Genomic DNA, 27,372 nt, shown 5'->3' with positions numbered 1-27,372 from the left:
GCAACAGGGGCTTTAGAGAGGAAAAGGAACAGAAACCCGCTTGGAGGTCCAACGTGTGCTCCTGTAGCTGAACCCACTGATGCAATGGCAGCTCTACAGCAAAACAACATGCAGTGCTTGGGGTCAAATGGTTCAGCAAAGTCCTTGGGTGCTACCTGAAGGTAAAGGGGGTGCTTTATTTCCCCTGTTTCAGCTCTTTTTGCTGAATGGGCCCGTGGACTGCCATGGAGGATCACTGGACCCCCATAAACCTCTGGACCTGCCTGTGTTTCCCAGCAGTGGGTATCTCTTCCTCAGGCTGGGGAGACCTGCTCCTGTTTTTATTCATCCTAGGATTTGATGACAGCACTGTTGAAAGTGAAGAGCTGTTTTACAGACCTGCATACAAAATGTATCCATGGACATATATTTTCATGTATGTGAGGGAATCAGGCTGAGAGGAGTGAAGCTGAAAAGTGTTTTCTGAGTGTGTAGTAGTAAATCCAATAATATATTCCCAAATGTTGTGTTAGGTAAAAGTCAACATTGTTGTTGAAGTAGTCATTGTATCAGCTGCTGGCTGATATGCACCTTGGGCTTCGGTGTTCCCAGTCCCACTGTAGAGGAAATTGTCCGTGTAGCCAGGAGCCACGTGCCATAACTGAAGTGACTACTCCCCATTTGTGTGTCACATGTCTCAGCAAACACAAACATCTGCAAGATCTCTGTCTCATAACATGCAGCAAAGCTTTTTCCTGTATAGAACTGGGATTTTTCTCTCCCTTAAGAAACACGAGGTTTGACTCCTGCCTGGCACATTGTAGGAACTCCAGTCCCTGGGGAAGGGATTTCTGCTTGGTTTTGTATGCACATGAGCCTGCTCAGGTGAATTGCTTGAGAGTGTGAGAGGGTAAAGCATCATTTTGTATAATGAACAAGTGGTTCATTTTGGGAAATGATGAGGCTGTACTGTCTGTTCAATACAAGACTGTATTTTTGCAAAAATCTACGTGATTTAATCTGATTTTAACAGTAAGTAAAGGAATTTAAAATGTAGCCCTTGCCATTAACTGTTTGGAAATACAAAGAAAATTGCAGTTGCTGCTTTGCTGCTTGATTAACATTGTAGTTGTTCTCCATATTTTTCAAATGTTTGTGGTCTATTTAATGCATCTTTACTTGTGGGAAGGTAACTTAATTGTTATAATGCTTTCTTTTACCCGAGCTCCTGTTAAATGGATGGATAATGCAAAAATGCTAACGCTAGTGCATCACTTTTTTTCTAATTTTCTTCTGAAAGATGGACTCCTATTGATATCACTTTCCCTTGTAATCACATTGGCAATTGTTTGAAGGTGCGATGGGAAAGCTTTTAAGCATGTGAATGTTGCAACTGCCTATGAGTATCAGTAGTGGAAGTGCTTTTGAGGTCATGCAATGACAGATCAGCACTAGTACAAGGTAACTTTTCTGACCAGGCAGCAACTAATTAATGTTGCTTGTGCAATGAGAAATGACTTTCCATGGCAACTGATAGAAATCAACCCATAATGTTAAATCAAAGAATAATGGGAATTTGCCAAGCAAGTGAAGATCGCAGATACTCTGCAACAGAAAAAAAAAGATTCAATTACTCAGATAAATGACCTTTGCAGGTTATTCATCTAGGTCCCATCAGAACATGTGCTCTAGGTTTCCTCTCTTGATATTCCTCAGAAGAAATTTACTTTGTTATTCCCTACCTGATTGCTGTAGTCTTTTAGAGGATATTTGTTTTTAAGCCACAGCCTCTGTTATTTCCTTTTGCTGCCTGAGCTTAGTGAGAACTCTATGCCTCAGACATGCAATAAAGCCCAGTAGCAGAGGAAATAACAGCGCAGTTAACCTCCTTAACACTGATAATAAATAAGCGCTAATAAGATATGTACCAGGGTGGCAATTGCCCTGACATAATGAAATGCACTAGTTTAAATAAGTGGTAGCTGGTGTCATCATGCTTTTCAGTAAAGAACCTATGCAGGCACTATATTTTCTGAGTAATTTATGTGTCAGGTTTTGTAGGCAGCTTAGCTGCTGTTAAGACATTAAGTCCAAGTGGCCCAGTTTTCATAAATTCTTGACACCGAGCAGGACCCTTTGTTTTTACAGGTGCCTATCTCTGATCCGAGCTATTTCTTTAAAAATACTGCCCCAGCTGGGAGGGCTGAGCATTCTTAGAAATCCAGTCTCTGTCTTCTCCCTTTTTGTTTAAACTGCATTTCACTGGATTAAAGCCAGCTCCACTGAGGATCTTGCTCTCCTCTTGCTGCCGTGACTCTTGATAGAACACAACATCTCTGCCATCATTTTACGTCCTTGCAGATCAAATAGCTCTCTTCATCTCACCCCACTGACAAGTTATCATGACAACTGTGTGGATATACACACTCTGGAACTGGAGAGGAAGTTTACTTCATTGTAAAGCAATTCTTCAGGGTGGCTTAGTGAGGCATTTTGAAGGAAATGTTAAAGTTGTTTTTGCAGCAGGTCCAATCCAGGAAAATGCAAAATGCCCCCCGTCAAATACATTGTCTCACAGCTTGGGCACTGCTTAGAGCAACTCGTGCTGTAATTGAATTTCAATACCTAAAAAAAAAAAAGGATACTGATTAACCAGGAGATGTTTATAAGTAACAATATTAATTAGACAATCATAGTTTATAAAAGCCACATGAGGATGTGATTTGTGAATCGTAACTAAGTCTCAGGGATTGTGCTAATTTATTATGGTTTGGAAATAGAACTGTGAATTTGTAAGCGTCGTGCCTCATTATTACGATTATTATTTTTTTTTACTCCACAGTTCCCTTGACACTTATTGTGTTACTACAGACAAGAATAATAATTCTAGAAAATGGTCATGTTTTATCTCTGTAATATTGCTGGCAAATTGAGACAGCACGGTAGTGAAATCATAGAAGAAGTTTTCTCTGAAGTGCCCATGCCTTTGGTTTATGGAGCTTGTTAGATTTTCGTCATTGCTTGGTTGCAAAAAAACATCTGCTCCTGCTTTTGGGAAATATTTGTAGCACTTTTACAGCAGGATTTAATTACTGCCAGTGAATGGTGGTTGGTTGCCATACAGTACTAAAAGATTTTTATCTATACTCCTCTATATCTATGAAGTGTAAATGACAAATAGGAACACTATTTAACTGTGACTTTAGTAACAAAGGCTACTTGCTGAAGAGCTATGTGGTGAGAGAGTTCAAATGTTGGTCAATACTCGAAGGATTTGATTTCAGAGTTGCTCACAAAGTGATGTGATTTGTTTCATTTTGAGCTCCATACCAGAATGTAGCTTGCTAAATCCTAAAACTATTAGCCACAGTAAAATCTCCAACATGAACCTTGGGTGAATCTGAGGTACCGGGAACTTTCTGAGCAGATGCAGTCAATGTTGCTTATGATTTTTTAAAGTGCTGATCACTCTTGGCTCTGAACACTATGCTTTTGATGGAGCTTTGTTTTAATAAATGATTTTGTTAGGTTTTAGTCATCCATCTGCTATTTTGGGAGAGATCTTAGACATTTCTCTTATCACGAAGATACAACCTGATTTTTATACTGTCTGGAAAGGAGGGCATCTCAGTCCTCTAGAAATATCTAATGCATAAATGTAACTGATGGCATTTGATTGCAACATTTTCCCTGGTAATTAGAGAGAAGCACAGTACCTGAGGCAGCAGTAATGTCAGCTTTGGCTCCCTCCCTTCTCTTCAAAAAGTTTACACCACTCTGATTTTTTAAAGCCTGCTTTCTCTCTGTTCTACAAGAAAAAGAAGCCTTTTCCCACATCTAATGACTTCCCTCATTTGAGTTATCTGTGAATTCTCTGAACTCTTCGTCCTTGTCAATTGTAATAGCTCCAGAGAGAGAACCAACAGCAGGTCCTGCATTCTCTTGCAGAGTGTGTGTCTCCAGCTGAATAGCAAAGAGGATGGCTTTGCAGGCATAAAGCCAGCCTTGTCACAGATGTTCGTGAAGCTCCAGTTTGGCCTGGGGAATCTTTCTGCTGCAGCTCCCTGCTCTACTCACACCCTTTTTGTATTTGCATGAGAAGGAAAGAGCCCAGCTTGGCTGGCGGGGCAGGCCTGGGAATTTGTAGAGAAACTCTTCAGTACTTATGCATGGGACATTACATATGGAAATCATGATGTTATTACAGGTTATGAGAAACATTTATATTAGGGTGGCACCCACATATTCTGCTCTACAATTGTGTATGCAAATAAGTGACAAAGTGTTTGCAGTTTCCAACTGAGAACCTATTTTTTTTTCTTTAATCTGAGTCCTCATTCAGTTCCTGCAATGACCTAGCTGTGGCAAAGGTTCACACTGTGGTATTTGAAAATAGTTTCAAGTACCTTCAATATATTTTAGCAATACTGACATGCCTGCACAGGCAAACAGACATAGTCTGGGCTTTTTTATACCAGAAAAGAAGTGTATTTGCTGGTTTATTTTGTATATAGTTCTGAAATTGAAACAAGTCATACCCCTGGGGACATCTTACATTGTGTTTGCATGGGGCTTTTCTCAGCACAGACACTTGGAACCCCAACAGACACTGTTACGCTGGCAAAAGCTTCATGTGTCAACCCTTATTTTCTTTAAAAATTCTTGGAATTCAAAATCCAGTCATCCTGCCCTTTCCCTTGCTTTTGGTTCTTAATGTCTTGCAGAAGGTTTGGTGATGGATTGGTGCATCTGGGTGTTTGTTACACACTGATGTGCAATAGCCTGTGCAGGGTTAAGGCTTCAGAGAGATGGAGAAATCCTCCCTCAGCTTTCTCCTGAGCCCTAGGAACTCACGTCACATTCATTAGACAAACTAGCTGGTCTAAAAACAGCATGCAAAACACTCTGGATTACTCTGATGTATAAGTTTAGTAGCCCGTTCCCCCGAGGAGTGCCAATAACTCAACTTTTAGACCTCCAAGTAAACCTGGTTTTGAGGGTCCAATTTATGACGGCTTGAAAATGAATGCAGGGTAGTGTTTGGGAAGAACTGGGAGCTAAAGACAACATGCATTTTGTTGGTTTAAAGTGGTAGGGCTGCCCCCTCACCTGTAATCTCTGCAGATTACCGGCTCCTGCTCCACTCACAGCCCTGACAATGAGCTGTTCATGGCGTGCTGATCTGGGGCAGATTCAGAACAACTCACATTTCTGCTCAAGGTATATAGTTTAATTGCTTTGACACAGGCAGGATTTATAATAGCAGGGGATGATGTTTTTTCCCTATCTCAAACGAATGACAATTCTCGTATTATCTCTCTGTTGAGCCTTGTTGCTCTCAATTCTAATGTGATTTTCAACCTTGCATATATCTATTTGCAAAGGTAAATGAGATATTTCCTTGTATGGATGTAGGCAACTGATGAGAAGGTTTACTAAGGTGGTTTTCAGCGTAAACACCCTGAATTCAAACAGTTATACAAAATGCCAGGCACTGTCAATCCACAAAGCTGATTTACTTGGTCTCTGAAACTTCACTCAGGAATTAATTAGGAAATTCCCGGTTTCTGAAGTAAGAGGAAATATTCCTTAATGTGTACCTGGTAACGTGACATGTAAGTCAGGATACCAGAACTAGGAATTTTGGCATCAAGATTACCACTTCAGCCTGAGTGATATTGCACCTGAAAAGATTTGTACATGGGGATAAGTCCTGGAAACATATTCAAATGTAAAGAGTTCAAAGACCTAAGTGACTGAGAAACAAAACCATGCCTCTGGTAATGTTTTCTAATGACTTAATTAGCTTCTCTGTTTAAAAAATATGTATTTTAGTTCTGGTTTGAAGCAACTGAATTACTAATTTCTTGATGTTGCATTTTTCTATGGCTCTTTTTCTGCTGTTATTAACACTAGATCTTTTTTTCGTGTAGCTGCTGCCTCAGGTATGTCTATGCATGCTCCAAACTCATGCCTGCTTGTAGTGTAGACAAACACTGTTTCCTCTCTGAAGAAGGCAAACCCAGCATAAAGCAGAGGAGGATGCAGGCGCAGAGGGGCTGGTGACAGCACAAATGTACCTGAAAAACCCTGCAGCCAGACCCAGCTCCATGCTCCCACCCTGAGAGCTCTGGGTATTTATTGCTTTTGCCTCTCATTTTGCTCTGTTCCAAACATAGCAGCCCTTTACAGGTGAGATTATCCCCTGTGAAACCCTGCACAGTAAAAAACTCATTTCAGTACCGCTAACAACATAAGTTTAGGAAAATGCTAACAATAATAGATTTTATTCTGCATTCTCTAAATGGTCCAAACTCTCACATTGATTTTAATAGCTCTTTGCCTGAGTAGTTGTTATGTGAGCAGGTTATGATTGAAATGGCCTAATTCTCATTTACAGGAAGTGTGTATGAAATAGAAATATCCACAGCCAAGTCATCATTACATGTGTGGTAGAAAGGGTTTGGATGTAGTAGAAGGTAATTCAGCTTTAAAGGTGAAGGTGCTTCTCTTTTCATTTCCTTCCACCATTGCCTCTGCTACTTTTTACGGGTCTTTTTTCTCGTTTCTTGTTAGCTTCTTCCAGGGACTGGAAGCTGAATGGTGATTCTGTCTACAGCTCTTTTCAGCTCAGATTATGATTCCATGCTGGTCAAAAGTAGTTGCACAAATTCCTGAGTACACTAAGGATTTCCTTTTCTAATTGGAAAAATACCCCCCAAAATAAACTAGCTTAGAATCTCATGTCCGGTTACTCCCCCTCAAAGCCCTTGCCTTCTCCAACAGACTGAAAAAAAGAGATTAAAAAAGTATGGAAAATGAACATTTACTCCTTTGATCCCTCAAGTTAATCACACCCTTTTAGATTCCTGAGGTTTGTTTGGTTTTTTTGCAGCATTTGAACCAATATTCATAGAACAAACAATCTAAAGTTCTTCACTGAAGTGACAGATAACATTAGCAGATGTCCGTAGTCTTCAGCAGCCTCATCCTGTACTTTCAAGAACTAGACATATTGGTAGAAATGTCTCTCTGGTTCTGTGATATAAGATGGCACTTGTATCAATCAAGGAAGCACTTAGGAAACTGAAGATAATACTGTAGCTGAAAGATTTTTTTCCCTGAAATTCTTGCTGCAGAAAAAAAGTACATTGAGATAAATATCCCAGTGTCAGATGCACACAAGAAGGCCTCTTTGTTGAACAATGCCAGTAGATTAAAGAAATAAAAACACACAGTGCTGTCTTTCCACTGTTACTCCAGTGTAATTCTGATATCCTTCACTTGGTTGAAAAGAGCCATTCCAGCTTTTTCAGGAACAGGACAGGAGAGCTCACTCCCTCATTTCTTAGTATTTCTTAGAAAGAATTTTTTGTGATATATTTATTGTGAGAAACTTTTTTTTTTTTTTTTTTTTTTTTTTGGCCAGAATGAGAGTTTTGCTCCCTTGAATACTATGATTTGAAGTCAAGGCATTACATTCCAAGCTACTGATTTGCATGTGTCCAGATACAACTGGGGATGGCCTGTGTGTGAACCTGAGGGACGGAAAGGAAGGAGGGAGAGAAAGGGTTAAGGGAGGAGATGATCATGGAAATGGAATATCCTTGCCTGATCATCATGAGAGAACAAATTCTCCAGGGGCCAAGGGATTATCGTGTCTACAAAGGTACAATAAAGGGGGAGGCTGAGCTACTCATGGTGTCATCACAGCTGTAATTCTCAAGCCATAAAAAACCCCAGTCTGTCATTAATTCAGCCATTCTGGTTGCTGTAGAGGTGGTATTCCAGTATTGCTATTAATTCATCTTTTTACCCACTAATACATTATTTTCTGCAGGGATTCATTGTTTTAACCCTCAAAGTGAATTAGCCTGTGGCATATTTCAAAGGTTTCTGCCCAATTAAATCCATCCAAGGACATCCACATTGCCTCAGAGCCACTAGCAATACATTAGCAAAGATAAAAACCCCCGTCAAGAGGGTAGGATATCTTTAATGGGACTTTATCACTGAGACTTGAAGTTATAGATACGTGAGAAGCAAAATGTGCTTGGCAATTCCCACAGAGATCATGCACTCTAAAATTACCTTAAAACGCACAATCACTAACAGCAGTATTTGTCACACTCATTGCTTGTTAGTTTAGACCAGAATATTACTTCTGAATAAATTCTGATTTGCCACAGAAAATATATAAAGCAGTAACGTGTAACTGAAAATGATCATTGAACTCCAGTATTGCTGGGACTTGTTTTTTATGCTTGTGGGTGATGAAAGGTTTTTAGCTAAAACGAAAATAAGCATGCATAGTGCTGATAGAGAGAATGGGGCAAAGCAAAGTGGAATGGACACGACAGGAGAACTGGCTGAGCAGAGGCTAAGCAGCTTTGGTGGACCTGAGCTTGTCTGGGGTCTCAGTACCATGTTCTGCAGAATGCAGCACCTATATTGTTCATGCTTTTGCATTATCTACCATTTCCAGGCTTCCTGCTACTCTGGATTAGGGAAAGCCATCTGTGTACAGACCTACCATTCAGTGTTTCTGTTCCTGAACAGCAGGCTGGAGGAGATAGCAATGGGAATCACAGATCAAACCCTCTGCTTTTCTCCCCTGCTCTCTGGGTGGAGTAAGCACAACTGGGTGGTTAATTTTTGCTTATCATCATTTTCAGAAACTGAGATGAGAGTGAGCTTTGGATACATGCGCTCTTTCAAAATGTATCCCCAAAGTGTTTGTGCACCTGTCTCTTAGTCCCCTACCAGTTCAGGTACTTATCACTAGTGGTGGTTTATGCAGAATAACAACTATTCTTATCCTAGAAATTAAGGAGAAACATTTCAGGATATAATCTTTTTTCATGGTATCAGTACCTGTTTGTATGACACTGACATTTACAAGGATCTGACACTGCTCAGATGCAGAATTCTCTGGTTTCAGAAAACAACAATGCAAAACATAAAGACAGGATAGATTTTTACTGGGTATTTTACCATACTAGGGAAGGCATTTAAAACACAAATAGACAACATGTAGCACATGCACTATTAAGCTTTTACAGGGCATTATTCCACTCAAGGGATGCTTGTAGTGTGAAAAGAAATAGAAACAAGACAGGACATAGAGAGCAAGACAGATCTTTATGAGGAATTATCCCACACTGGGGAGGCTGCTATTGTGAACAGAGGGAAGAGAAACAAGGCAGGAGATAAAGACAAGAGATTTTACTGGCTTTAACGTCCGCCTCTGTGTGATCTAAAGCCTCACTGGTAGCACTGGATGAAGAATGCACACTGAAAAGCTCATCCTAAGATCTCATTCTGTTTTCCTGTTTGGTAATTGAGAAGGTCGAACTGGGCAGTTTTTTCCCCCACACACTTTGTTCTGGGGATATTTTTTGTTTCAGTCAACAGGATAAAATGACCAGTGAGGCACAAGTGAATGTACTTTTCAGAACTGATGCTTTCAGATGCTGTAAAATAGAGCTGTATGAAAAATAAAGACCAGTGGGATTTTGCTGATAAAGGAAGTTCAAGGAGAATAGTTACTAAGTTGAGGTCAAAATAGACAAATGGTTTCAGACAAAAGAACAATTTCAAAATGCCACTTTTGTTGTGAATTTAGTTGTGAATGAGAAAACGTGTTCTCTTAAATGTCTTAAAGAAAATTTATTTTCATCTTGACACAAAACACTTTGATCTTTAACAAAATTTTTTATTTTGTGATATTCTCTTGAGCTAGAATTTTAATTTTGAATCATTCTGAATCAATTTTTTTTTAGACTTCACTTGTTCAGACAGCAGCTGCAATCATGCAATTATTTGAGTAATGACACCAGTAAAGCCTCATTCCATATGGAGTATGGTTCAACAGTTTCCTGTACAAATATCCCAGTGTTTGGGAGGCGTGAATCCTATAGCTGGGCATTTATAAAATTTCTGTGCACTCCCTGTTGTCTAATAAGGAGATCCCACGATGTAGCCCTTCTCAGAATCAGGTCTCATCACATCCTTCTTTTCTCAACTTGACTGAAATCTGCAGGGAATGCTCTTTGGAGTTATATTACTGCGATAACAAATTTAATTGAAATGAGATGATTATAATAGGAGTTACAGCAGGGAACAGAACAGAGCCAGCAGGTTCCTGCAGCCCTTTTTGCCCAAGCAAACCAGGTAATGGCTGCTCAGCGAGGCAGCTTCCCTGGGCAGCGTTCTCTATGTGCCCTCCAGGGGTCTGTCCCAGTGTCTTGGGAGCCCTGTGGGAAAAGAGGTTGACTGCCAGTGGGGACATAGACCAAATAGTGTCACTGATCCACTGCCTCAAACCTCAGAGCAACAAAGAGTCTGCCCTGCGTTCCTAAGAGCAGCTGCATCCTCTTTAATGCATGGAGAGCTGTATCTCTCCAGCTGTAAACCAGGGCTGTTTGCTTGCTCTGTGCCATGTGCAAGTGCAGCCGCAGTATTGATTATAAGATGCTCAGATACTATAGGAAAGAAGGTGATATAGGCAGCTTTATATGATTTAGTAGGCAGTGTGAATGTTTTAACAGGTTTTCCAGGTCATTCTGTAGCATTTAATAGGCTGCTGTGTCCTAGTGAGTCTACAATTAAAAAAACTCAGCAAAACAACAGGACCATACTCAAACAAATCCAACCACATAAAAAGAAGAGCTCAGTTTCTCCTATTAAATTCTGTGGTCTAACAGATAACTGGTTTGGTGCAATGTCATGGCTGATAAACTCTGGGGAGCTTTTCCACAGAAAAGAGCGATTGTGGAATCAAATTTGCTGAAAAAGAGGAATGAAAACTCAAGTACATGAAAGTCACAAAGGTATGAAGAGTTAATTAAAGTGAGATCAAAACAAAGGGAGGAGATACAGAACATGACTTTTTCAAAGAAGTTGAACAAAGTCCTCAACAATTAAGAGAATAATAACAATATCATAAATAAATATGAAGGAGGGTGGGAATGAGAAGAAAACCTGAAATGTGGAAACCAATCCAGCGGGTGGGAAAAGAACAATTGTTAGGATTTATGTGCCTTGGCTGGCACAGACTCACCAGTATGCAATTGCTAGTTTCTCAGACTCCTGTGATTCACTAATTTCTTCACTTTTTTTTCTTTCATTCTGGGGGGAAGAGCCTCAAACCATCATAACTACACCTTGAACAGTGTGGTTGATCAAAGAGAATTGGAATATACTAGAAATAGAAGTGAACTGCACTTCAGTATTTTTATCAATGTAGCATCCCTCTGCTCAAGTGTTTATATGCCACTGATCAACAATGTTTCTGTTCAGGCCATGTTAATGTGCATACATTTATTTCATTCTGCTCTAAATGGATCTATTTTGTCTTTATTTTTTTTTTCTTTTTTTTTTCTTCCTATGATCCCTGCATGTATTCCAGGAAGAAGAAACATAATCTCTCTTTCTTCATACAGACTGGTACAGCTTCCTAAATCAGGCTTGTTCTGAGAAGTCATCAAACTAAGAGAATATGACATTGTCCTAGCTAATAAAATTAGGGGAAACAAGGAGCTACATCTTGCATTCTATTTGTAAGTGGTACAATTTAAGCTTCGTCAGGATTTTTCTGGCCTAATAGTCCAAGGGACTGCTAATGACAAAGAGAAACCTTTCATAGCCATTCCTGGTGCTGCTCAAGACCTGGGTGAGGCCAATTAGAGCATTCCCACCTGACTTGGAGTTGCTAGAGGGCAGACCCTGCCTCTGACACTGGTAAACCCAAACTGCTGAGTGTTTTAGTTTGGGCTACAAAACAAATTGTTTGCAGAGCTTTCTCCCAACTGTTCTGTTACTGACTTTCAAGTGTAAATAGATACTGAATTTTGCAACTGAATATACACTCTTTTGAGCAGGCATATTGTCTGCAGGGGTACTCCTCACGAGAGCACCTGCATTAATACTCCCATGGTCATGAATCACATTCCCCATGGGAATACTGGCAGTATCTGGCAGCCTTGCTTGCCTTCATCAATGTGTTTTTACCTTGGAATAGAGCGAGTGGCTGTCAGCAACCTCTGGGGGCAGCTGGAGGCAAACAGGAAAGACACTGGGAAAGGTGTGGTGGAGAAAGCCCTTGCAGTTTTCTGCTGTTGCTCAAAGGTGCTTTAAGCTGGAAGGTTGGTTGCTCGTGACAGTCAGGTGTGCACAAAAGCTTTGGCCAATGCATGGTTTTATTCTCTGGTGGTGCATAACCTGTTCATTCAGCAACTGGTATTTCTGCTGTCCTCAGATTCACGTCCTTGTAACTAACACAGCTAGATTAGGACTCAAACTGTTAGGCACAGCCCTAAAAAGTCTGAAAGTCATGGCCCTAACAAAGTTATTTTACTGGGGTGGATTCTTCATGGTTGTGAAAAAATGTTTCTGACCCAAGCCACAGTGTGACTGAAGGATACCTGATGTCCAGGAGCATCTTTCTAGGTCTGCAGCTGGCACAAACTGAGTTTTGGTTGTGTGAACTATTCACTGTAATGGGTGATAAACTCTTTGAAGGTGTTGGAGGTTGTGGATCTGTCTTTGCTGAAGCAGATACAGGTGGCTTTTCAAGCAAGATAATTGAGTTCCTTTAGTGAGAAAGAGGGTGGAAGCTGTCCAGCCCCCCTCCCCTGTCTGACTTGCCCAGAAGGCAGTGGTACTGTGTGTGTACCTTGTGGGGCTGCTGGTACATCCTGGAGATGAAAGAGGGCTCAGAGGAGAGGGGCCAGGGTGATGTGAAACTCAGGAATAATACAGGACATGACTGACCCCAGCTGCTGCAGTGATCTGAGTGTGTAATGAGCACAAAGGGTCCAGAAAGTGGGCCCTGTTTTAGCTAAACACCCTGAGTTCCTTAAAAGAGTGTGAGTGTCTCCCTGAGTTAGCCAGAGCAATGTGCTAAATATGAAATCATCTGTAACATCAGCTATCTTTAAATAAGTAAATTTGATATGAAACATTCCACCCTAAGTATGGAATATCTGAAAAAAACAGGTCAGAGAATACTGGACTCTGGTACCACTAGAGAAGTGTGATGTGGAAGAGACCCTCAGCCCCCTGCTACTCTGTGATATGTTATAATTATCCTGCCCATTATGCTTCCTAAGATATGTTGTCCATGTCCAGACTAGATTGAGCTGTATGATTGTGTGTGTGGTTTTATTTAGCAAACTCAAGATTAGGCTTCTGGCTCTCTCACTGGTGGTGGGACAGAGGGGAAAGAACTCATTTATAATACCTGAATTTTCTAGTTATACTTTTTGGGCTGTGGTTTACTATTGTTTTTTTTCACATTCTCTTGCTAATAATTACAATAATTTTTCTGCTCTGATAGGAAGGCATTTTTTAAGATTGTTTTATTCTCCCATCTTATTTATTTATTTTTCCTTTATTTTAACTCACTGGTGGGCTCACGAGTAAATCTGCCCAAAACAGCAAACAAAAACCTGAAAGTAACCTGTGTGCAAGGAAGAAAAGAAGTGGGCTTACTTATTTCCTTCTCCTGAATTCAAGCTAGAGCAGGTCTCAGTACATCTGTTCACGTGGAAGACCTGTGAGCTAAAAGCAGGAGGCCATCTAATATTTCTTTTCACTTCAGATTTTCTCTGTTTCCAAATATCAATTGCAAGGTTTGTGTAGATTACAAGCATGATGAACTTGCAGTAGCTACAGTAAGCTTAAAATGTCTGTACAGGGATAATAAGGAGATTGTGAAAATCTGCTCTAGGAAGTCCTGGAGACATTTTCAGGTAATTAATGCAATGTGTGGAAACCTGAAATCATCACTGCTATTTTGTTTGTTTGTTTTATAAACTAGTAATTTAGGAGTACATTATAGGAGCACATTAAATTAACCATTATTAGATGAGGAAATGTTAAGATTATTAAGATAATAAAAACCAATTAGTGTAGGGTTTTTTGTGTATAACATGGGTCTCTTATAGAAAACCTATTATGCAGGAGGGTCTATAAATATTTGGGGGAATATTTCAGGGAGAAGCTAGGGTTTCAGGTTCTTGACCTTTTTTTTTTTCCAGCAGAAAAAGAGTACTTTATGAACAATGCTCTCTTTGAAACACAGTGGTGTGATGTTAGGATTAAAAAAACTGGTTTCCTCAAGAGGATTTCAGGTAGTGTGCAAGAAGTTTGTCCATTAGTCTTTTGGGAGTAAGTTGTGGCAGCTGGAAGAAGAACATAAAATTGGTTATTTGTTCATGTAACGATGGAAACAACTTGCCTGTTTGCCCATGCTGGAAATGTTTAACTATCATTCCTGGAAAGTTAATGCATCAGATTTTCTTCTGGTTAAACAGTGAATTAGAACTGTTTCCACTGACATTAAAAGGTTGACATCAGTGTAAGGGTACTGGAAATGAGATTAGACTCATTCCTAGTTGGTATCTTGATAAAGGAGAACATGATTCTGTAAAAATATTTACAGTAGGAGGTGGAATATGTCTTTAATAGCAAGGCAATGCACTTTCACAGTGACACAAATCTTCGCAGACAATTTGTATTCTCACATTGTTTTAATTTTGTTCCTGTGGCTGTGACAAATGATAAGAATTTTGTGACCACTTCAGGCAGAAATTATACAAGGTCAGTAATTTCTCCATTATAATTTTATGACATCAGACACCCTTATAATCCTGCATCACATTAATTTAGCTGTTTCCTGGGCTGTTATCTAAGTCTCTGGTATTGATTCTTGTTGGTCAGGTTGCTGCTGTGTCCAAACCCATTTTTTCAGATTAGCCTCAAACTGGAGCCAGTTAAGAGGACCTTTATGACAAGTGTGCTTCCCATCTGGTAGTTCAAATGATCTCTCTTCATTTACTAATACCAAATACCAGGTCTTCGTGTGACCAATTCTTGTCCTTCAGAATTACTTTCATCCCACAAAGCATGGCTGTCAGCCTAAATTTCATTTGATTCTTCTGTGTGATAGATTTATTGGAGATACTATATCCAACAAAAATGAGATGGCCCTCACACACCTCCCACTTTGGGAAGAAATAGTGTTTGCTTTGACATGACCTATGGGCTGAAAATATAACTCCAGCTTTGCAGAGAAATGCATAATTGCACATCCTTTGGCTGTATCAGGTTGTCTGCCTGTTGCTGAGTCAGAGACATTGTGTTAGCATCTCTCACCTGACTGTTGTTGGAAATGAGAACGCTTTTTTCAAAAGGAAGAATAAATTCCTGGTCCCCACACAATGTCTGTCTGCTGTTTTCTATCTTCCCTGGACCAGAGGTTGGAATTTTGAAATACCTTCTTTGGAAAGACTATAAGTGATACCCCTCACTTTGTTGTTTGTTTGGCTGGTTTTGTTTTTTTTAACCTTCACAGGTTTTTCTATGTTCTGAGTGCACCAATAAACCTTAATTCTCCTGACCAGGTTCACCTGAGACCTCCTTCCCTCCACTGGACATCCAGGAGCCTTTTGAGCTCAAACTGGGACTTATGTTCCTAGTGTGAGCTGGAGGAGCAGAGCAGAGCTGAGTCAGCAGCGATTTGCCCATCATCAGTGGAAGTAAGGCAGCAGGTCTGGGTTCTGGTTGGGATGGGAAATCTAAACAGGAGCAGCAGCAGCAGCTCCTCAGGGGAGCAGGTACACACAGTCCCTGGGCTGGGACTGTGGGCCTAGGCCTGAGTTTAAATTATATTCCTGTTCCTTGCTGTATGGGCAGAGGGTGTGGGTGCAGGTCCTGGATGAGGCTGGCTGGGGTAGGTAGGGTCTATTGGTGTGCTTGGGGTTCTGACTGTAGTAGCTAAAATGTGCATTTGTGTGAGCTTCTGTGGGGGTTTACGTGCTGAAAGGGCATCTCTGTCAGTTTAAAGGTGATTCAGGCAGGGATGTTTCTGAGCTTCAGCTTTTTAGTGTCCAGGTTTGTCCTCTATTTTTGAGCAGATTTTTTCCAAAAATGAATGTGACATCTCAGAAAAAAAATTTGCATTTCACCTGGTTTTATCTGGGAGAAAATGATTTGCTGCAAAGTTATTATTAAACCTTTATTTTATTTAAAGTTGGACCAAATTCTCTTGACATACTAATCTTATATCCACCTTTGAGCAAAGCAGTTCTGAGCTTCATGTTTGTAAGAAAATCTGAAATGAGGCCAAGGCTCTGAGCATTTGTTTTCCTCGCTGACATCTCGCAGTGCACCATTACGTATCTGTGTATAGAATATCTATAGTAGTCATTAACGTGGGCTCATTACAGCCTGCCATCTGCAGTGGTGACAAAATGAGCTACACTATTGCATCAAAATGCTGTGATCTTGAAACGGTTTTGCCCTGTATCTTCCTCAAAACATGTGCAAAGCAGTCAGGGAAATTAACACTACAAGGAACTTTTCTTTCTTTGCATTTTCTGTTCCATTCCTCTCCCTCAGTTCAAAACTTGCTGTAGTTTTTAAAATCCCCTCCAGGTGAATACGAGGAGATGTGCTGATCCCTGTCTCTTTGTAATTTTATTTTATTTGGAGTTCATCTTCTTTTTGCTTTTTTTAGGGTTTTTTGGCCGTGGGTGACAGATTTTATCGCCATCCTTTCTTAAGTGAGGCTAAACGTTGCTCAGACTTTGAGTGAAGTGTGTACGATGTGCCTTTGGGTCAATACCACTCAAAAGAGAAAATACCTTGTAAGCCCCTGCTCAGACACAAAACAGTGCATTTGTTCAGAAAGGGAGAAAACATGAAAGAAAGCAAGGATAATGATAGAGACAGTTTCCGGGCATAAACAGGTAACCTGATCTTGTAAGATTGTGGAAGATTAGTGTTCTATCAAGGAGCAGAGAATTCCTTTTGGGAGAATAAAACCGATGGATTAAGCACAGAGGTACCTGTCTCTGTTGTGCATGGCAACAGCATTAAGAGTTCTGCTTAGCAGGGGAATTAAGAAAGTGTAAGCTGTCCCTTTGTATGTCTTCTCTGTTGGCAGCATTGCAAGCCCCAACAAAATCCCACTTACCTCAGAGAAGTTTACATCCCCATTGGTCTGGGGAAGTGGTTCACTCGGTCAGAGTCTAACAAAGGAAAGTTTTAAATGCGAATTTTTTTTCCAAAGTGGTGCTCAGAAATTGAAAGAATGAAACTCCAGAAAATTTTACCAGACCTATTAGCGTCCTGTCTTTGTTCCATCTTTCTCTGTTTCTGTGGAGATAAAAAAAAATATTTAAGTTTCTTCTTTCATCACTTCTAACTTTTTTTTCTTTCTATTTATTTTTTCATTTGTTTTTAAGGAGTCATATGCTCATTTTTGTTCTTTTCCCCCTACGATATCATCCTCTGCCTTTTCTCCAAGAAGATGCCTCTCAGTCCTGCTGCTTTACCTGGAAGCTGCTCTGTGCTTTGCCACCTCACTTCAATTTCTGCCTTAGAAAACCTTACTGAGATACATGTGACTGGAAGATGTGTGGGCAAAGAGAGCAAAATAAATGTGTAGAAAGGTTAGAAGGCGCCTACTTTGGATTACTATCAGATCATACCCTACTTAAACAGCCTGGCTTCATTGTAGTGGTGTCAAGATCAGGAGGGAGTGGATGCATCATTAACACAATGACCTTGATTTGATAAGGCTGACTTTTATTCATTATTATTTATGTGAAAGGTAACTGAGGCTTTAGGGATGCTTGTAGTAATTAGTGCTGAAGATAAGTTACCTTCCTTGGAGTGCTTGTAACTCTCTGTTCATCACAAGCAATTTTTTCAGATGAAAGAAATTAAAAGAGACATAAGAAGATAACTCGGAATTAATTTTGAACCCTTTAAGTAAAGATTAAAGAGGGATTTTCTTTAAAACAGTGTTGCCCCTCCCCTTTCCCGCCAGCAGGATTATAATGACAACTGGAATGTGTTTGTCAGTACAGTTCGTTGGGGGTGGCAAAGTGTGCTTGTGGGAAAGAACTGCAGTCTCCAAGATGCAGTGGGAGATGAGACAATTTTCTAAGCTTCAAAATGAGTTAAACGTGGAACTTCCCCATGACACCAGCTCTTTGTGCATCTAAGAGAAGTGAGTGGCATCCCCCAGGCAGACCAGTAACCAGATCCACTGACCTTTACTGTAATCTGGGTAATCATTGTTGATTGACCATATGCTTTTAAAATCTCTGTCTTTTGACAGTATTGGAACGTCATTGGACCTGTCTCGTTGTCTTGACTTCAGAGACAGCTAATGGCTGGGATGCTTACTGGGGGATGTGATGGGCTTTTAAGTCAAATTCTTGCAGCCCAGCTGTAAATCTGTCCTTCTTTCAGTTCTCAGTAGCTTTGGACCTTGATGGACATCTTTGGCCAAATTGGATTGAGGGATATTGGTTCAAAGTTGTTAGGCAGTGCTCAGAAGAGGCCACTGCATGTCTCCCCTCCCTTGAAGCTGAGTGATTATAAGTGGCATCTGAGCCATTCCAGAAAGCAGCAGCCAGCTGGGCAGTCATCACACACAGAACTTTAGTTTGACAGCAGCAGCTACAAATCACGCTGGTTGAAAATTTCTCTAGGAACCGAGAGAGAAGGCAGGAGTGGTATGGAAAGGATGTGGAGGAGAGAGGGAACTGCTAAAGGTGGAGGACATAAATTGGTAGGAAACTTGTTTTACTTAGTTGTGGTACCCACAGGACAATTTTCTTGGCTTTTTTACTGTCATTTCTTAAAGCAATGTGAAAAATTGCTGGGGAATTTTTATAGTCTAGAAAGGGTTTGGTGTGATGTAAGGAGAAAACAGTGCACTGCAAATGTCCCTGCTGGAAAGTAACATCTTTTACAGGAAAGGTAGAGTTTGAATAGAATAAATTACAGTAAAACCTAAATGGAAGGATTAAATAGAGGATTACAGAAAATAATTGAGATGAAACCAACACTTCCACCTAAATTGGATAGTACAAGTGTGAAAATTGCTTATGGGGCTATTGACAGGAGTGCTTAGCCTGCTACAAATGCAAGTCTAACAGAACCTTTTTCAGTACAATGATGAATGGTCTCAGTTGTGACAGGACATTTACTTTTTTTAAGGTAAGTTGCCATAAGTACAGGATGCCTGGAAACCCATACATTTCCTTATAAGTCTGTATTGAGGCTGGCAAATTTTATATAAAATGAAATTCTTGTGTGTTTGATCTAGTTCTTTGTGAAATAAACTGATGACAAAGAAGACACATCTAGAGAGGCGGGAGTGGTATTTATCTGTATTCTCAGGTTTTTCATGGCTGGGGGAGCCACTAGCTGGGCTGAGGGACACAAGTTACAGGATATTACTGTATTCACAGACCTGCTGGACTGGTAGTAACATCTCCTTCAGTGACACAGAACCATTTTTTATCCTGCCCACAAAATAAAGGCTTTCTAGAAAAGTGCTCAATATGTGACCCTCCTATCTATCAAAACTGGAAAACCAGGAGGGTGACAGGGAGTGAGCAAGCAGGTTCCCCTTCTGCTGTGCTGCCTGGTTTTGGGAGATATAAAAGCCCTGCCTTGCAAAGGGAGCACTGAAATCCCGCCTCTGCCACAGATCTTGTGAATGTTTAGAGCAAGTTATCCATCTCCTTGTGCCTCCTGTTAGTGCAGTAGAGGTTATGGCACTGCTTTCCCTCAGGAATGTGGTGGGGGTTAACTGGAGTTAAGGATAGTTGGGTGCTCAGATGTTCTGATAGTAAGAGCCAATAAACAGCCCAGACAAGTAGAACATCTTGACTGCCCTGAGGGAAAAGTGAGGGGTGAAAGTTAAGAAGCGGCCTTCAGACTTTTATGGTTTCATAGGAGGATTTCTTTCTAGGATAGCTTACAGAGGTACCCTCTGTACCAAAGGGTTAAGGAGTTGGATTGCTATCCCAGTCTATAGACTGGATTAAGTGTCCATTTAGTGATGATCACTGGTACTGCAAATCAAAGCCTGGGCCTGGATTAAGCTATACAGAGAAATAGGAAAAAATCAATGTTGTTTTTTGACTGAAACAATAGAAAATTGGTGCAAAGATAAAGTATATAAAACAGAGAGAGAAAAGAAAACTAGAAACGTCTGTATGTAAAGTGGGATACTGCTGTCATGTTTAAGAGAAATATATGAAGCATTTTTTGGTTTGTTGGACCTTGCCTTGTGGATATACAAAAGAGGTTGATGGATGAAGCGACTACTTGTTGCAAGCCTCCAAGGTGACAAGAAGAGAGTAGGGAATATGGTTCAGGCAAAGACTGTACATGCCAGTTCTGTCATCTATATTATTAATGTGCTGTGTTTCGTCCCTGCAGAGAGCTTAAACTGAGCCAGGGACAGGATGTGTATCCAGTGAACATTTCCTATGATACTGGATTCACAAAGTTGTTTTTTTATAACAGTCTTGAAAGTTAACTCCCCTCTCCCTTTTATCTGTCTTTCTTTCCAGAGATGTCCTAAATGTTTGATTTGCCTTGAATTAGTTCCAGCATCTGTCACCAAATATTTCACTTGTACTGAAAGAAAAAAGAAAGAAGCCAGGCTCTCAAGAAAAAGGCAAATGTGTACTATCAGAGCTGTTGCTGTTTAAAGACCTGTGAATAGTTTGGGAGTTTGTTCTGAAGAAAAAAAAAAGAGGAAAATGGAGGCTTAATGGGAAGAGACTCAGGAGTGGGTCTGTTTAAGTTCCCTGCTTGGCTTTTTTATTTTGCAATCTTGTTTCCGAACTTGCAATCCACTTTCAGTATTCAAACTTCATTTGCTAGGATAAGCTTTAAATATTTCCAGCCTTGAACTGATGCTTAAATGAACTTAATGCTGACAAACGTGGGGTGCTGCCTTGTTTGGAGTGATAACACTGTGCATGGTGTGAGCTTTTTGAATATTTGAGTGCATGTGAGACCCTGGCCACTTGACAAGCTGGAAGTGCAACTCCAAATTGCAATGAAGCCTGGTGGTGGATGCCAAAGTTTGGAGATGCAGGGAAATATCAGTCACACTTCAGACAGGAAAAAGAGCAGAGTGACAATTCTTTTCTTCTCTGTTTTGTCACATCCTGCTAAAACTTGTGCCTCTCAATCCCAGTCGGGCACTGTCTCTCCTGGGATCCTGCAGCCAGGATTATTCAGCTCATAGAATACAGGAAATTGATTAAGATTCGGATTTGAGTGTATAATTCACTTTTTGAAAGCGTGGATGGATTTTAGAAAAGGGGGATAGCTACTTGCACTGCATCCCTATGGTATACTGGATGTTATATGGATTTTTTTCCTGCTCACCTTTGGCAATCACTTCCCTTCCCTCCTTATTAATAGCATTAATACAGAGGAAATCTTCAGTTTGAGCAACAGAATTTGCTGGGAGTTTCTGAAAGGCCTGTTTGATAGGAGTCAGATCTCTTCAAATAATACTTTGATCTTACACACCCATGTTTCATTATTTCTGTGCCCTTATGTGTGGCTAGGTCATCTCAGTATAAATACAATCACACTCTTCTTTATGGCTGTGTAATGCCAGAGCATCCTGCTTTACCTGTTTTTTGGCTAAAGACAAGCATTACAGGAGACACAGATCCTTCTGGGGCTGCAGATAGGCTGCAAGAAGAGACCAGCCTCCAGGTATTCTTTGTCACCCTGAAGAATACACTGTCCTCTGGTATGTAGCAACTTGTAACATTCTCCCCGACCTGGTTCCAGTCAGTGTGGACTGGATTAGTCTTAGCAAAGACCTGTTATTAAGCTGTTTGTGCTAATCAGATTTACCTTGGCTGAAACGAGCCCTCAGACAAAAGTAGCTTGGCTGCGAGGTCTGAGGGAGCAGTAGCCAGAGGGTGTAGGGAAGCTGTGATGGGACATGGGCTGATGGCACTTCTTCTGCTGATGCAGCTGATGGTGAGAAAGAACTTGTTGCCACAGCCTCAAAGACATTCAAAATGTGATGAGAACTGCAAACATGATCTATGGTTTTAGATGGCAGTGAACCCTTTCCTGCCTAGAGAGGTGCAATGTTTTGTTTCAAATTTGGTCTTCCATGCTTTGGCCCATCTCTTCTGTTTACTCAGCAATTTTAATGGAGAAGCAGCTCAGCTGGGTGGGATGGTGTCCCCAGCCCTGACCCTGGGGAGGGAAGGCTCCTTCTGCAGCCATCCTCAGAGAGGAGCATGGCAGTCATTCTTTATCAGCAGTAATAAAGAATGTTTTCTTTCTGGGGAAATGAGTAATTTATTAAAATCAAGTGAAAGAATGGAGAGAAATAGGGGGTGTTTAGGGTAGAGAGGATGTATTTTTCCAAGCTGGAACATAGCCAGGATACTTAGATTAATTTCTGCATTCTTTGAGACTATTCCTTGGGATCAGTAATGAGAACAAGTGGCCATTTGTGTCTAGGTTGTCTCTTTTGGCCTCCACAGGAGGTGAAAAAAGAATCCATATTGCACATGGGCTCCAGAATTTTACTGTATTTGGAACATTTCAGCTCAGCTCCTAAAACAAAGAGCTGGCTATTCAAAAGTGTTTGCAGCTCTGATAAAACTATTACTACTAACTGGTAAAAGTTAGTAAGGGAGCAGCTCATTAGTCAACACTACCTCTCTCTGTATATTAAATGAAGAATGTTTTTCAAGTAGCAGGAAGCACCTAACAGTATCTAATTATAGAGAGTAGTTGGTAACTATGTCACTTTTATTTTAATGGCACAATCAATTTTATAGATGAAAGTTTGAATTCAAACTTAAGGAAACTGTAGCTTTAGGCAGACAGCCAAATCTTGAATTACTGTACTTAGTAACTTGAGGGGGTAAAAATTATTTATAGAAGGTTACACATGTCTGTATTTTTTATAAAGAACTCTTGATTGCTTTTGTTTTATGTCTCTTTGGAACTGTTGACTAGAAATCATATAAGAAAAAATAATAAACTAGATAGCTCAAACTTATGTGGCTAAGACCAGGAACATATGTGTATGGTCTCAGAATAAATATTAATCAGGACTGTAGCTGGATTTTGAAGTGAAACTATCATGGTTTGACATGATGGGAACTATTCAGATTTGCCTCTTAACGAGAATGATGCTTATGTTTTTATCTTATTTAATCTAAAGCTGATTACATTTTCCTCTTATTTATTCCAAGGATATACTTTTCCCTAGCTGAAGGGTTATTTAGACTGGATAGTTTTGAAAAGTTGTGTGACCTCTGAAATTTTAGACAAAAAAACCCCCTCTTAGCTAATGCTGAGGTGTAGAATTTGAATCTCTCTGAACTTCAGATTTTTTATGCCGTTAAAAAAAATACTGAAATGTTAGGGTATTCTTAAAAACATTGTTCTAGGATAATGTTGAACTCTCTAATTTGTATTTAAAACTAAATCTGTTGAGGATTAACTCTTATAATGGGTAGAGTAAGAAATATTCTTTATTAGTTTTCTAGAAAACAGATAATTAATGGAGTGTGTGGAGGAATGTGTGAAGGTGATTGTTTCCTCTTCTATGCACTGGCTTTTCTAGCTAATACCTAAATAAAGGAACAAGGCTACCTCTCCCAGGTTCCACAAAATTATTTCCAATCAATCTAAACAAAAATCAGGGATTTCTGATTTTGCTCAGTGGCCAAAATGGAAATGCAATACTGAGCTGGCAGCACTTGAATTAACCTGTGCATAAATGCACCACAGAGACTGAAAGGTCTGCATACATATTCTATAATTGTAGTGACTAAGGGGTTAACACACATTTAAATATTTGCTATTCCATACCTGCCTGTTTAATAATATTTTAGGATTATGAGTAGTGGTTTTTAAATACGTTCAAAGCTTGCAAGCTGTGCATTCCAGGCTTTCTGGTAACAGCTGGAAATCCCTAATTATAGTTCACAGGTTGCACATTCATCTGGCAAAATCTGTAAATAAACCCTGAAAGGCAAGAATTCCACTTCCATAGTTAAATTCTGAGTGCTGCAGACTCTATCACCAGGGAATGGGCAAATAACTGTCCAATAATACTACCTTTCAGCACACCAAAAGACTAAAACATCCACCCCTTGCCAGATTAAGAAGGGATTATGATGTTAGTATTTATGAAATACACAGGTTGCTTGTAAAGTGAAAATGTTTGGAATACTTGGATAAACTGTACGTGGTTTCTTGCTGATTTCACGACACGGATAAAAGATAGATGAAACTACATCAAGGTTTCTCCTAATGGCAAATCTCTCTATAAATCTATCTGTCTTTCTCACACTTCTTTTTGTGGGGTCTGAAATCTTATTCATCCAAAAGACAAGTGGTGGATCCAGAGTGATTGTGGACTAAAGTTATCTGTAGTCTCTGCCTCCCACAGTGCAGTGGATGTCATAAACTCAACTTCAGCCCCCAGACCACCTTTAAGCTTAACAGTTGTCAGATTTTTTGCTCAGGCTTGCTGGAGGACTGGTATCACTCAGATCATTCATAATCCAAGAATTTAGGCCAGAAAGTGTGATTAGAGAATCACATTTTAGTGAGAGGCCATAATGCAGCATCCCAGTTTTTGAGTCTTTGACCTGGACTAGAGGTAAAGCAATTGCTGACTACTACTCTCTCAAGACATCTGCTCTCCCAAACCACAATTAATTAAAGTAATGAGAATGGTTAAAATTAAAGGGTTAGGAATAATTTCCCAAAGCAATTATATTTCTTCCTAGGATTTTCAATTTTTTTAGTTAAGGGAGGTTTGCTCAGATTTCTCAGTAGTTTTCAAAGGCAGAGGTAAATATATATGAATATATAGAGCCACGTGACATAATTGTACCACTCAGTGGCAATTAAAATGCAAGCTTCCATGGAGACAAACCCACCAGTTAGAGAAATCCATTGCTGTCAGTCTTTTTCATTTTTTAGGATAACTTCTCTATTTGCTTGGATAGAAAACATTTAAGCTATTTACTTATGCACTTAACACAACTTAAGCAAAATAAACCAGCCAGAAAAAAAATGTAATTTGCCTATGATTGTCACACATCAGCCTTACCAGCATTAGTCAGTCTGAGTGTCCTGAGGCACTAGCAGATGCAATGTCTGACAGAAAACTGTTTTACTGATTTCCTGTTCCAGCAAATATAGGTCTTACTACTGTGTAACACTCGTCATTTAGTTGGCAATAAAGATAATGTGAGGATGTTTGCATTTATAAACGTGTGATTGAAACTGCACCCATTGCTTTCCTTTTCTCTTGCACTTTTGGAAAAGGCTGTTCTTCCTTGCCTTCAGAATTTTTTCTCACTTAATGAGACTTAGAAAATATGTTCTGTCTGCATTTCTGATCTCTCCTATGCCACTGTAACCCCACTGATTACAAGTGGCACGCAGGGTGTGAGGGTGTTTTGTGCTTAGAACTCCTGAAACAGCTTGTGCCTCTGAAATACTGCATCCAACAATTAAAACACCGCAGATTAAAACTGCTTATGCAAATACATTTATCTTCTCTGGGCAAACTCCTGTGCAGAGGACTTGGAAAATGTCTGTGCACTGCTGTTGTCTTTCATGTGCCTGCTCAAGTGTGAATGCATTACTCTACCTATTTCAAAAAACGAGATCTGTATTTACAACATGTCCTTTTATCTCCTGTTCTTGATGGGGTTGTGTCTGCAAAGGTTCTGCTTCACCTCCATGCAAAGGTTGCACGTGCCCTTAGCAAGCAGTGACGACACCAGACACCACTTGTGGCTTGCTTGTCTAAGCTGGGCTCAGTAGTAACACAAACCTGCCCGTGTTCCCCGCTCCTGCTGTGGAGGTGACTGTGGGGCCGAGGCAGCTCAGCTGGCTGCAGAGATGTGTTCTGCCCCAATTGGGGGATGCACTGGCAGAAATGTCTGGTGCATACAGTGACCCTATAAACTGGACAGGCTGCCTAAAGATTAATTTCCTCTCTATAGCTTTGAGGTTTGTTTTTTCTTTTTATACAGCACTCTGATGTTGCACATGTTCAGCACAGCAGCCAAAACCGACATGGTGAAGAACCAGAGGTCAGCTGAACATGGGAGAACCATATATTCACAATCCCAAACCTAGAGATCAGCCTAATTAAGGGGTTGGTTGATCTCTGCACACTCTTCTCTGTTAAAGGGAATGTAATCCAGTGTAGGTAACACAAATAACCCAAACTAATCCATAGGATCCCCTCTGTATCTACAGGCCTATTTTTTAGAATGTATCTTCTGTTTGTGTAGGGGCCAGTTGGCCAAACCCCTTCTCAATCTTCTTACAACCACCAAGGACTGCACAGCTCAGTCTGTGTGTTAAAATACTCCAGTGAAATCCCTTGAAGGACATGTGCAGATATATTCCCAGCACAGAAGCCCTGGGGACAGCTCTGCTGTGATGGTGCCCTCCTTACCCCACAGATCAGACTGCAGTTGTCATTTTCCCAGTTAAACCCGCAGGACCATCCAAAGAGATCATACTGAAACCTGAATAATACTTTTCTAAAGGGGAGACAGGAGCTTACTGCTACCTTGAGCTGTGCTTGAGAGAAATATTCCAATAGAGAACGAGGAGTTATTGTTTTGGAAAACAAAGTGTTCATTCTGCCAATCATTTCTACGCATTTGCCATTTACTCATGCAGGAATTCATCCTGCTATATGGGCCTTATGCAACAGAGCAGGAGCCAACATCCTCAGCTGATGGAAGTTTTCATCATTTGTTGTTCTTAAGACTGTGCTTCAGTCACAAACCAATTTGAATAACCATTCCTAACAGTGCTTCAAATGTGTGTTTTTAACTGGTTTTGTTGCACCTCATGGATCATAAACATTGTGCAATTAGGAAAAGCTTATACTTGTTACAGATATGGTGTTTCATATTTTGCATATGCAAATTCATACTGAAAGGAAATTTCTTAATTTGTTGTGGTCAGATATTGTTCAGAATACTGAAATGTGCCTTACAGTGCTTACATCCATTTGCTGCAATTTGGCTTGTTGCTATAAGGGATTTACTGATTAGTCAAGAGGAATGAGAGAAATGTGACATTTAATTATTCTGTGATGAAGGAATGCTTTATCACAGAACAAAGGTACGTATAATGAGAACAGGTGTATCGTGTGAAAGCACATGGGAAAGTTCTGCAAAGGAGAGAGAGGAAAAATGATTTTGTGAATGGAATTTATTAGCATCTGTGTAAAAAGCCTTTAAATCCCTTTAATTTACAGCTGTAAAACTAGCTTACAAGTGGAGGTACCTAAGACCTACAATTTTAGTGTATGCCACTTTATGTTACTATATTTGAGCCAAAATCAAAGCAGTCTGGTTTGTAGCACATGATCTGCTGTTCAGTAAGATGTGGAGGCCTTTCTAGCTGCCACTTGATAAGAGTGAGTTGTGGCTGTGAAACAGGCATATTATTTATCTTAATTATTTATAGAGTTACAGGAAGGAGTAACAGGCTGGGAAATGGTTGCTTTAGGAAAGCAACCCACCTGTA

The sequence above is a fragment of the Corvus hawaiiensis genome, chromosome 10 (genome assembly GCF_020740725.1).
Source record: "Corvus hawaiiensis isolate bCorHaw1 chromosome 10, bCorHaw1.pri.cur, whole genome shotgun sequence".
NCBI lineage: Eukaryota > Metazoa > Chordata > Aves > Passeriformes > Corvidae > Corvus > Corvus hawaiiensis.
Note: the sequence above shows the minus strand (reverse complement) of the source record.